Raw genomic sequence first — 12,242 nt, 5'->3', positions numbered from 1 at the left:
AACTAATGCTTCTACACTCTAACACTATTTTACCATCATAATTACATTCCATGTCACCAATTGAGTTATAAAAACAACCATGAGGAGAGAGAAAGTGAATTCATAGTGAAAGGAGGCGAAAAATGGATTTTCTGGGAAAATTGGTCAAAAGCACAATTCCACTTTCCACCTACTTTTGGAGGCCTTTCCCTTAACCAAATTGCGCCCAAGATAGCTCATTGGAAAGGTCATCAAGTATAGTTTTTGGAACAACTTGAATTTTTTAATTTGGAGGTAATTGGCGACCTCAAAAATTGAATCTCCCAAGACTGCTTCTGTGTGTCCAAAATGAGGTAGAGAGGTAATTTTTTGGTAGTTTTTGGACCTTTTGGTGATCTAGATTTGCTTCAAAACTTATGAAAATTTCTAGGGTGCATTTTATCATCATCTTGAATCCAAATATAAACAATTTTTTTCCATCTTATGCTCCAGGGAAAAGCGCAACGGCTAGCTTCCCAAGTTGGAAATTTCAAAATCTGAAAAATGGAAAAAATCTTCAAAACTTGCTCAGATTTGGCATGGGACACCACCATCAGTTTCTTTGATGGGCTAGTTAGGCTTAGAATAATATTTTAAACTTATCTTGCTCCTTTTTTCTCTTTAAAGCCCTCCTCAACCTAGCTTTAAGCTTCCTGATCCTCATGTTACAGGTTTTGTTGTGGGTCATGTAATGGTAGGCCATGTGGTGGAGCATCTTCTTATCCCTGTTGGCCTTCTCAATCAGCCCTTTGAGATGTATGTTGACCCTCTCAAGCCATGTTTCCCTATCATTCTCAATCTCTTGCTCAATAGGAGTAAACTTGTCATGAGCCTCTTTAGCCATTTACTTGTTTTCTTTGATCATTTGCGGCTCCATGAGGACTTGCTTGCTGCTCAATTGTTTGTTTTCCTACTCTAGATATCTGATGATGAACTTGGCTCTTTCTAAGTTATTAGCCAAGGATTGTATTTTAGCTTCTCTCTCTTGAACGATGATGTCCTTGATAGTTTCTTAATCCTGTGCTTCCAGGTCAGTGATGTCAACTCCATGATGAGTAAAGTGCTGTTGTGGCTCCTCATGCTCAATGAGATCAAAATCTCTTTCCTCCTCATCACCAAGATCTTCCTCCTGCACTTTTTCCTTTCCTTTGCTCAACTACTCAACCTGTACCTATTTTGTCGATGACGAAGGAAAATCCCCTTCCACACCTTGTGGAGCAAACATTTGCCTGTGGACTAATGATGAAGGCAAGGCCCCTTCCACACCTTGTGGAGAAAACACCTACCTAGCAGCTGCAAAAAGTCTCCTTGTGCCTCTCTGATATGTTACATACACTGGCACCTCAGCAATTTTGGTTTCCTTGGCCTCTTCCCTTGTTTTTCCATGGCTAGAAGGCCCACCTTCTTCTTGATGCACTGGTGAAGGGATCTATGGACCTTTGAACATCTCATGAGCAATGAAAGTCTCCCATGGAATGTTAAGAAGGCTAAGCTAGTGTAGAACAATGATTTCAATCAAAGAGTAATGGTAGATGGTGCTGAACTATTGGGGGTATGATTTCCTCTATACAATATGTGCCATTTTCTCAATGTTTCTAAACATGAAGTAAGGGAGATTCAACATATTTACTCTAGTGAAATGAATGAATCTAATATGATAGGCATACAACTGGGAGAACCTACCTTCACAAGTGAAGTACTTGATAATAATCCTCATCAAAGGCACATACCTATTTTCCAAAAACTTAAAGGGGAATAACTTCTTCACTTGATTTCTGTATTTAGCCTTGATATAAGGCTCATAGTAATCCTCATCAAGATCATGACCCTTGTACCATTTTTCACCCACATTAGGGATTCTAGTGGCCTCTGAAATGATAGTTGATGAAATTGTGAAGGTTACTTCGGAAAGTGTCACCTCATTGTTATGCAAATGAGTCACAAAAAGTTTGGCCAACTCATGGTGAAACTGAAGTCTCTCCACCATCTCACAAAATTCAAAACATGCTTGATGCTTGAAACAAGAAACTGCAAGTGGGCAGGCTTGTAACTCTGTCAAACTAGTGGGCTCCTCTTTGATGATTTTTCCTCCTTTATGAGGCTTCCTTTGTTGTATGTTTCTCTCCCTAGAGCTGTCACTAAATGTCTCTTTCTCATACTCATAATCATTGCCTCTTTTCATTGTTTTCCTTTGGTTTTGAACAATGTGGTTGTATATGGATAATTGTGGATAATAGTGTGGAAATAGGGTGGAAATAGGGTGGAGGAATGGAATGGGCAGAGTGCATGGAGGAGGGAGTGTTAAAATATATGTGTGAACAGGGTTTAGGATATGAGCAGGGTTTAGGGATGTGAGTAAGGGAGAGAGTGTAGGGTTTGGGAAATTGTATGTGGGAATGCGATTTAGGGAAAAATATATGTGGGAATGGGGTTTAAGGAACAATATATGTGGGAATGGGGTTTAGGGAACAATAGAAAATGGATAAGATAGGAAAACACTAGTGGAGTGAGGAAAACTAGGGTTTTGAATTTGGGAGTGAAAAAACACCAAAACGTGACAAGTAAAACCCCAAACCACAAGAGATGACTGATATACTTACTTGCAAGAGAGGAAAATTGGATGATTTGAGGTGAATTTGGTGATTTGGCATGATTTGAGGCTCTGCTTGGAAAAGCGCAGCACTGCCTACAGGAGCATAGTGTCGGCTTGTAAGTGCAGTGCCTGTGTATTTTTCCACTGGGAAATGCTACTAGAAGTGTAGCACCAACTTGAAAGTGCAGCGCCTTCCTCAGAAGCGCAACACTCGCCAAAATCTTGAAAAAACGCAGCAACTTAACTATATTTTCTCAATGGCACTTAAAACTCGACCTTTGATCTCCTTATGGCACTTTCATCTACGACAATAACACAATGGGATGAAAACTCGGAGGATGGATTTATATAGCTTCACCTTTTTGATTTTTTGTTTATGAAAACCCACTTTTATAATGTCTAATTGCCTTTTACAATGCTCTGTTTTTCATGTTTGTTTATTTTTACATGGAAAGTGAACTGATGCTCAAAATCAATTGATTTTGTAGTGGTAGGTACTTGGCAGCATCACAAGCTTTAGGAGGAGCTTCAGAACAAATATTATATATAGAAGCATTAAAATTACGTGATGAAGAAAGATTAAAAAAATAATACTCTGTTTTCACCTCCAAACATGTTTTGAGGTGAGAACTACATTTAGCTTCTCAACTGATAAATTATGATTTTAACAATGATTATTGACCTCCTCATATGCTTGCTGACCCTTATTAACATATAATCACTGAATTTGACCATGGAGCAAAACCCTAAGACCTAATGAGGCCAAACCCTATGAAATGGATTGCGAAATGAACATGAATCATGACTGAAAAGTATGAGAGAAGATCAGCAAGTACATATCATGAGGGAAAAACCGAAGTAACCCCTACCATCAGTGGATCTATGACCTAATGGAATGCAACCTCATCAGAATGAGACTCTTACTATGAAATGCAAAATAGAAGATTTTGATCACTGATGGCAGTGTGAAGACATTGACACTAACATTGGATCCAATGGGGATTGTAGCTCCTTGGAGGTGCCAAGAACACCATAGAACAAGTAGCCTTATCCATTGGGAATTGGGGTCAAGACACTTCAAAGACTGAAAACTGACTTAAGACTCAAACTATGAATAAAAACTATTAAACCCGACAAACCATACACATTCTTTCAAACTTTATAGCCTTCACCTTGGGCCCTAAGCTGGAATGATTGTGTACCTTGAAATCTTGCAACGAAAGCGAAAATGGTATATACACTGATCATATCATGCTTTCAGAAGTCATCTTAGAATAAGTAGTGCTTCAGGAGCCTACCATTGACTGGCTCTCCTGAAAATTCCTGTCCATCCATTTCCTTTAGCAGAAATGCATTTTTTCCTCTGTATGCACCAATCTTATAGGGTCCCTTCCATAAGTTTTCAAACTTACCATGCTTACCTTTATCTTCATTATTAGCATACCACCGCAACACTACATCCTCAAGCTGGAATTTATCTGCTTTTGATTTTCGTTCATAGATCTTTTTGATTTTTTCCTACAATTTGAAAGTGTTTTGGAAAACTTCCTCCCTTGTTTGCTGTAAATGAATCATTAGATTTCTTCTTCTCTGAAAGTCATCCTCCTCAATGCCATAAAATAATTCAAATGGAGACATACCTATGGACTTCTTCTGGCTCACTCTGTCAGCCCACAAGGCATTAACTAACATTCTGTGCCAACCTTTCCTATTTGTTTCCAACATCTTCTTGATGATGTTCACCAATGACTTATTGGATGATTCAGCCAGACCGTTTACTCGTGGGTAATATGTTGTAGAATGACCCAAAGTAATCTTATATTTTCTGCAAAAATCGATCATCCTATTTGATTTGAATGAAGCTGCATTATCTGTGATGATTTTTCTAGGACAACCAAAACGAGATAAAATATTTGATTCTAAGAATTGAATAATTACTGTATCAGTGGCTTTTCTGGTCAGAATTGCCTCAATCCACTTGGTAAAATAGTCGGTTGCTGTTAGGATCCATTTGTGCTGTGCTGATGATGTTTGATGGATTTCCTCGATAAAATTGAGTCCCCACTGTTGAAATGGTGCATTGACTTCAACCGGTTTCAGATGAAGAGGGAGCAATTTTATTTTCCCTTGAAAGACCTGACATTCATGACAGCTCATGATTGTTTTGTAAACATTGGAAAAAAGTGTTGCTAGTAATAGCCTGCTCTCAACACCTTGTTTGTTGTTGTCTTTCATAACAAGTGACCACTAGAATCACCTTTGTGAAAGTCACTCATCACCTACTGAGCCTCATCTTTTACAAGACAATTAAGTAATATTCCTCCTAGATCTTTCCAATAAAGAGCATTATTGAGAAAGCAGAATTTAGCGGCTTTAAGTTTGAGAGATCTACCTTTGTTCTTTGCCATCCCCGGAGGTGGTGAGAGGTGCTAAAGCACATACACTATGTTTTAATACCATGGCGACTGAAGTAACATTTTGGACACTTGAATCAAAGAGCCTTATTCTTCATCTTCTGACATAGTTGCGATAAGATTTATATCTAAAGCATGCATATTTGATTATGCCATTAACCTTACCAGGCCTTGTCCTTTGATCAGCTTTGTAGGCTTGATCTCCAGATCATATTCCAACATTATTGCAATCCATTTTCCCTGCCTTCCTTCTGGATTGGTTTGTATCAGCACATCCTTGACCACTGCATTAGGAACATATGCTATGATGTGTGAGTGCAGAATATACACTCTGAAATCCTTCAAAGCTTTGACAAGAGCAAGAGCCTATTTTTCAATTATGTTGTACCACAAAGTAGCATCAATAATGTTTCTACTGAAAAATGCAATGGGTTTCTCCATCTGATCTTTCTTTTGCATTAAAACTGTTGCCATGGTATGCTCGGATGAAAATGAAAATATGATGAAATCTTACGTATAATCCGAACTAATCAAAACTAGGGATGTAGATAAAGCATACTTTTCTAGATTAAATAACTTCATAGCATCCTCAGTCCATTTTACCATGCTATGCTTCTTTAACATATTAGTAATTTCTCTTAAATTCTCAGCTAGATTGGGTACAAATCTACGTAAGGAATTCATATTACCATTAAAAACTTGTATTTTTTTCTTGTTCTGGGGAAAATCTATTTGCTGAATTGCCTCCACCCTTGAAGGAGCAATGCAGATGCCCTCTTTTGAGATAATATGACCAAGCAACTTTCCTCCATCCATGGTGAAGAGACTTTTCTTAGGATTCAAAGATATCCTGAATTTCCTACATCTCTTAAAAACAATCCTTAAATGATGAAGATGCTCATCATTAGAACTTGAAAACATTATCAAATCATCTAAATATACAACCAAAAATACATCCTTTTCATTGGCAAAAGCAATGTCCATTGCACACTAAAATGTGGCCCCAACATTCTTCAAACCAAATGGCGTTTTAGCATAATGAAAAGTTCCCCAATGGGTGGTAAATGCACTCTTATCTCAGTCATCTTCATGCACTAGGATCTGATTATACCCTGAATATCCATTGAGTAGTGACATACTTGATGCTTCAACCACTCTTTGGAGGATATGATCCATCTTTGGTAGTGGGTAGTTGTCCTCCAATGATACCTTATTGAGATTCCAAAAATCGATACACAATCATATTTCTCCGTTCTTCTTGCGTACAGGAACAAGATTCGAAATCCAATCAGAAAATTTGATTGGGACAATTATACTAGCTTTGAATAACCCGTTTACCTCTTTTTCAATGGAATGCAGCAACTTGGGATTGATTCTTCTCAGCTTCTGTCTGAACAAATTATGATTTGGCTTGATAGGAATAATGCGTTGAATTATATCTTTGTCATACACCTTCATATCTGAATAATCCCAGGCAAACACATCAGAAAATTCAGATAAAAATCTAACATATTTAGACTTTACCTCAGGAGTCAATGTTTTGGAAAATTTCACAAACTTCGGCTTATCTGTTGTTCCAAGATTGACATCCTCAACACCTTTTCCTGTAGGCACCAAGCTTGGCTTTCTAGCCACATAATCTTGATTGAAAAATTCTTCTAAAGGTATGAGACCTTTAGGAATAGTGTTGTCTTTCAGTTGCCATATCTCCATCTGGTTCACTTCAATCTCTTGGTCATCGGTGTCATCGTCATCATCTATGGAAGCATCCTTGTAATTTCCCTCATTCTACAAAAAGGTGTTGATCTCCTTATCGTCCCAAAACACCTGCCAATACCTTAAATTTTCTAGAACAATAGGGCGGTGTTTGACATGGATCTCAAACTTGTTGATGGAATTCATCGGAATCTTAAAATTACTTGCAGCAGTGGCGAGTGAATCTGCAATAACATTTTGAGCACAAGGTACCACTATCAAAGTATAATCTGGAAACATTCGTAAGGTATCTAAAACTGCATTTCTGTAGGCTCTCATTTGCAGGTGTTTAGCTTAATATTCTCCCTTGACTTGCTTGATTATCAACTCCGAATCTCCATAGACTGATATCCTTTTTGCATTTAGCTTTTTCAGAATTTTCAAACCTACAATCAATGCTTCATACTCGGCTTCATTGTAGGAACAGTCAAAGGCCAATTTGTATGAACATATCCTAACATTACTAGGAACTTTATTCAGCTGGAAAGTAGGGTTGCGAATCCAAATCCCTATGCCAGCACCATCCTTACCCACGGTCCCATCAAAACCCATTCTCCAAAGACTAACCTCTTCTTCTAGATGCTGAAATTTTGTTTCCTACTCTTTCTTACTTTGGCTGATCTCTTCATTTTTCTATTGTTCAGTTTCTTTTTGCTACTGATATGTGGACTGCTCAGAAGTACTTGTGATTTTTTGTCTTTCTTGATCAAGGGCTGCTCTAAAATTTTCTAGAAATTTCCAGAACATCTTCTACTTCAACTAACTAACTATCAACATCATTCAAACCACTATCTGTATATAGTACAAATGACTCTAAATCTGTATGTACAACATTAATTGGATGATTAAGCGGTTTCTCCTTGCTAGTAATCGTGTATTTCATTTCCTTCTCCCTGTATAGTTTTCTCAATTGGCAAAAGATTGGAATGGTAGCATAGGAGAAATATAGTTGTAAAGTCCCTTTAAGCTTTGCACCCCATGATCTGAACAGAAGCATACCAAACCATGGTGGAATGTTAGCAAGAAACACATCCATCAAAATGTTCTTGGCCAGTATTTGGTCTAAAGTTACCACCATGTCTTTGATAAGACCAATACAACGGACCCTACCAGAGTCAAAAGAGTACAGGTCATGATATTTTCGAGCAATGTCAAGGCCCATTTTCTCTATGATGGCTTTTGGAATTAGATTATGGGAATCTCCAGAGTCAAACATGGAACTATGGACGACATACTCGTGTAGCCTAAGGCTGATATAACATGGAGGAGCTTCACTATCCTTAGACTGACCTTCTAAGGTAGGGTGAAAAATGAGCTCAGGGTGATCATCTTCTACATTGACCATATAAGATAAAGGATCTATATGCAAAATTTTGGACACCTAGTGTTTATAGCTGTTGTTCTTAATCAACTCAGTCATAGGAATTGAAACTTTTAATTTAGCAATCTCATTTTCTAAACTAAAAGAGAAAACTTTATCTACCTCTTTCACCGCGAAGTCCCTCTTTTCTACTCTTTCTTTCTCTTCACTTTTATGCTTGTTCTTCTCGTTTGCAATGCTATTTGCGGATGGTCCTTTGCTAGAAGTTGGATTGGCAGGCTCTTTCTCTTTCTTCTAAATGTTTGAGGAGTCATTTTTGGGTTGTGCTTCCTTTCTCTTTTGAATTGGACTCACTAGTACATCCTTGCTTCTCAATGAATATTACTTTTGTTGTGTTAATGAATTCACATATCCTCGCCAATAATCATCCGACCCATCCTCCAAAACTGCCTCATTTGCCAGTATGTAGTCTTCATCCCTTTAGGCATCTGGGACCTCCGAATATTCTTCATCTTCCGTCAGAAAGATGGGCAATCCATCAACAGTAAAGAAGTGATTCACCTCAACCACCGGATCATCACCATTTTCATCCTCTATTCCATGCATATAGTTTTGCTGCAAAGGAGTTCTAACTTGCTACTGTTGTGACGACTGATCTTGTGCCTTTTTCTCCCTTTGTTTAATCCTAAATTGGGGCTGTTGCTGTCCTCTGAAGTTTGGATTTCTGATTGTTGTCTCAGGCTTATCTGCAACTGTCAACCAGTCAAACATCTTCTCAATTTTCCAAAGTAAATTATCTGCCTTAACATTGGAGGAAGATGCTTCTTCCTTTATAGTCACCTTCTTTTTAGCTTTCATCCTTGCTCTTTTGGCCAACATATTTTCTTCTACACTCACAATGTTCTTCTACATATCTTCAAGTGTGGTAGGATCTATTTCTCACAACTGATATGCCATATCAACATTGAAACCATCGGGAAATTTGATCAATGCTAACCCCATCGGTGGTTTAATATAAGCTGGAATAGCATGATAGACTGCATTGAACCTTACACAGTAATCTTGCACACTTTCACCCACATTCCTTTTGATATTTTCATACTCAGATAGAATTTGGAGTGGGTTCTTCTTTACCTCCCACCGGTCTAGGAATTGTCTATGCAGAACCAGTAAAGTATTTATAGAGGTTGTTGGTAAGGCTCGGAACCATTTCTGAACCTTACCTCGAAAACTCTGTACAAATAACCTCATGGACACATTTTCTGCACCTACCTCATGAAGGTTAAAGAAGTCATTCATCCTATCAACATGTTGCTGCGCTATAATACTTTGAGTGGCATCGAAAATAGATATCTTACTTTGGTAGTTAGTGGGAATATCATCCAGATTCTGAGGCAAAACGAGGGGTGCATATCGGGCAGCCATGACTTGAGGTGGATTTGAAACTGATGTTGGGGTAATTGGGGGATTTAGGACAATAATGGGAGATGATGTAACAAAGGTGATGGGTGTTTGAGGGGTAGTGATAGGCTAATGAGGGAGTAGTGATAGGCTGATGACCAGATATAAGGTCTTGCTAAAAACATCCCTTTTATCATAGGCATACAAACAAAGTGGATGTGTTCAATGATGCTAAAATATTCTCATGAAAATATAATCTCAATGGATTCAACATTATTTAAAAATAAGCACGAGGTGAGTACAAACTTATCCTAAATATAATTCATTTATTCAACCCCATTTTAATTCTTGTATCTTATATAAATATAATTATGTACTTTTCTTGTAATGTAGTATCAACTTTAGACTAATGGTTTTCGACAAACATCATAATGGGGTTTGAGTAGCTTGGGTGATATCATCACGCAATACTATAGTTGATATTTCTAAATGGATGTTAACTCTCTTTGCCATTGGAAAGAAAGAGTGACGAGATTGGCATGTTAAAGCCTTCGTTATAGATGATGGTACTGCTCAAATTGAAGTGTTAAGGTGATGTGTTTATTCTTTTTATAAGAGACATAAAAATATTCTTAATGTATATTCTTTCTAAAAATTATGTTATTCTAGGTATTCAATCAACTGTACAATATTATTATGTATGTGGCATGTTCGTTGTGCATGTTGAAAAATGTTGGAAACAAAGTCCAAGGAAGGGAAAACCAAATCCACATTTTCCATGATTTAGGAGAAATCATGCACACATGTGAAGAGAATGAATCTGTGAAAAAGGTAGTTGAAAATTTATTTGAAGGATTCTTTGACCATACAAAGTTTTTGGAATATTTTAAAACAACTTGGTTATCCAACAACAAAATATGTAAGTTTCTTATAAGTGACTTTGATGACTCTATTTTTCATGTCATATGTATAGTTATTAATTCATAACCAATAAATTTCTTTCTACAGATATGTAAGCAAAAGCATACAGAAATTTTCCACATTCCAATCAAAATACAAATAATGCAATTGAGTCTTACCATCGGTATATTAAGCAAAGGTACCTAAGTGAGAAGAACAATGCATGCCATAGGCAGGTTGATTTGTTGATTTATGTGTTGTTGACAAAGGTTGTATTATATTACGATCATATGCAACGTTTAAAAGAAGTTGGTTTTCTAATACCCAGAAAAAATGAGGAACAGTTGAATTCATCCAAGTGTAGAGCTAACCAAATCCGAAATGAAGAATGTGTGTCTGATGGAAAGAGCAACAACAATTATTGGTTTCATAGCCAAAATAAGAATACTCGTGATATTTGGTACAATTTCATATATAAAGATTCCAATCTACACTTCTATAATTTCAAGTGGGCCCTAAATGGAAACCTCTATAAACATGTATTGAAAGTTGAGATGTTGGTGAGTAACATTAGTTTGGGTGAAAATGTATTGCCTAATGTCACTAATCCTACTACATAAATTCCTAGAATTTATTTGATTTGAATGCATCACCTATATTGGGCCCAGAAATCCAAACAGAGCTTCCGCCATGCTTTGATTCTCCTCCCAATATAAATTATCATAATGAAACAAGCATTGATGATTTAGATAATTTCTCATATAATGTTGAATTGATGAATGTACGAAAAGATAGTGCATTATTTGAAGATGATGAGATGAAACGCGTCAAGTCATCAACTCATGAGAAATTGAGATCCATTATACCTACAAATTTGGAACAGGCATATGCATTAAACAACTTGGTAGACAAAGCATGTCAAGAATACAACAGAATGTTTTTCAAGACTATAACTCCATCCAAGATCATTAGCAAGAGAAAACATAGTTTCTTGAGCCTAGTCAATAAGAAAAGGCGTTGTGGTCGCAAGTCAAAAGAAGGGAAAGATAAACTACAATTTGAAAGGATTGGACAAGTTTGTGCAAAAAAAAAGAGCATGAATGAACAAATGGAGTTATCTTCTCAACAACAAAGAAATGTGGACCACATGCCTGAGTTAGTGCAACATTCTATTATGAACTTTATGAACTATATGAACTTTTTTTGTTGTTAGAGTTGATGGGCCAACTTGTCCACTCCAATTACTTGATGAGCATGTCTGTGAAAGAAACTATAGCATTGGAAACACTTCTCCAATAAGTACCATCCCAAATTCCTCCCCAAGGGTGCTTCCCCCTATTTTACAACCAATGGGGATGTATTTTCAGACACACCCACCACCTTTTTCCTTCATAAATTCTCCCATGCCTATAACTGCCTCCCCAAACCCTTCCCCATTCCCACCCCTACCCTTTAACCATCCACCCTTCTCATCGTTCCAATTATCCACTCTTAACATTCTAATTTCCCCCCTAGGGTGATCCCTCGCCCTAGGGTCATTCCCACTATCGTACAAGTGATGGGGATGTATCATCACCCAAACCTACTACCTTTTTCCAATTTTTCTCCCACCATGCCTTTATCCATCACCAAGTGCTCGACCATCTACAGAGGAAGGACAGTCTTCTCCATTGCCTTAGATCTTCATGGTGAGAATGAGTAGTTGATCAAAAACTTATCATTAATTAACAAAATTGATTATATGCATTTTGGATTTTACAACTAATTGGTTGTTGATTTTTTGCAGCAATATCAATTTGGAAATGCACTCGGGAGTGCCAAGAGTGGCGATGGTGACTTA

The sequence above is a fragment of the Pinus tabuliformis genome, chromosome 6, assembly GCF_031772625.1.
Source record: "Pinus tabuliformis cultivar Carrire ecotype Pingquan chromosome 6, CPIR1, whole genome shotgun sequence".
Lineage (NCBI taxonomy): Eukaryota > Viridiplantae > Streptophyta > Pinopsida > Pinales > Pinaceae > Pinus > Pinus tabuliformis.
The sequence above is the reverse complement of the archived record's forward strand: the minus strand, read 5'-3'. Positions refer to the sequence as shown.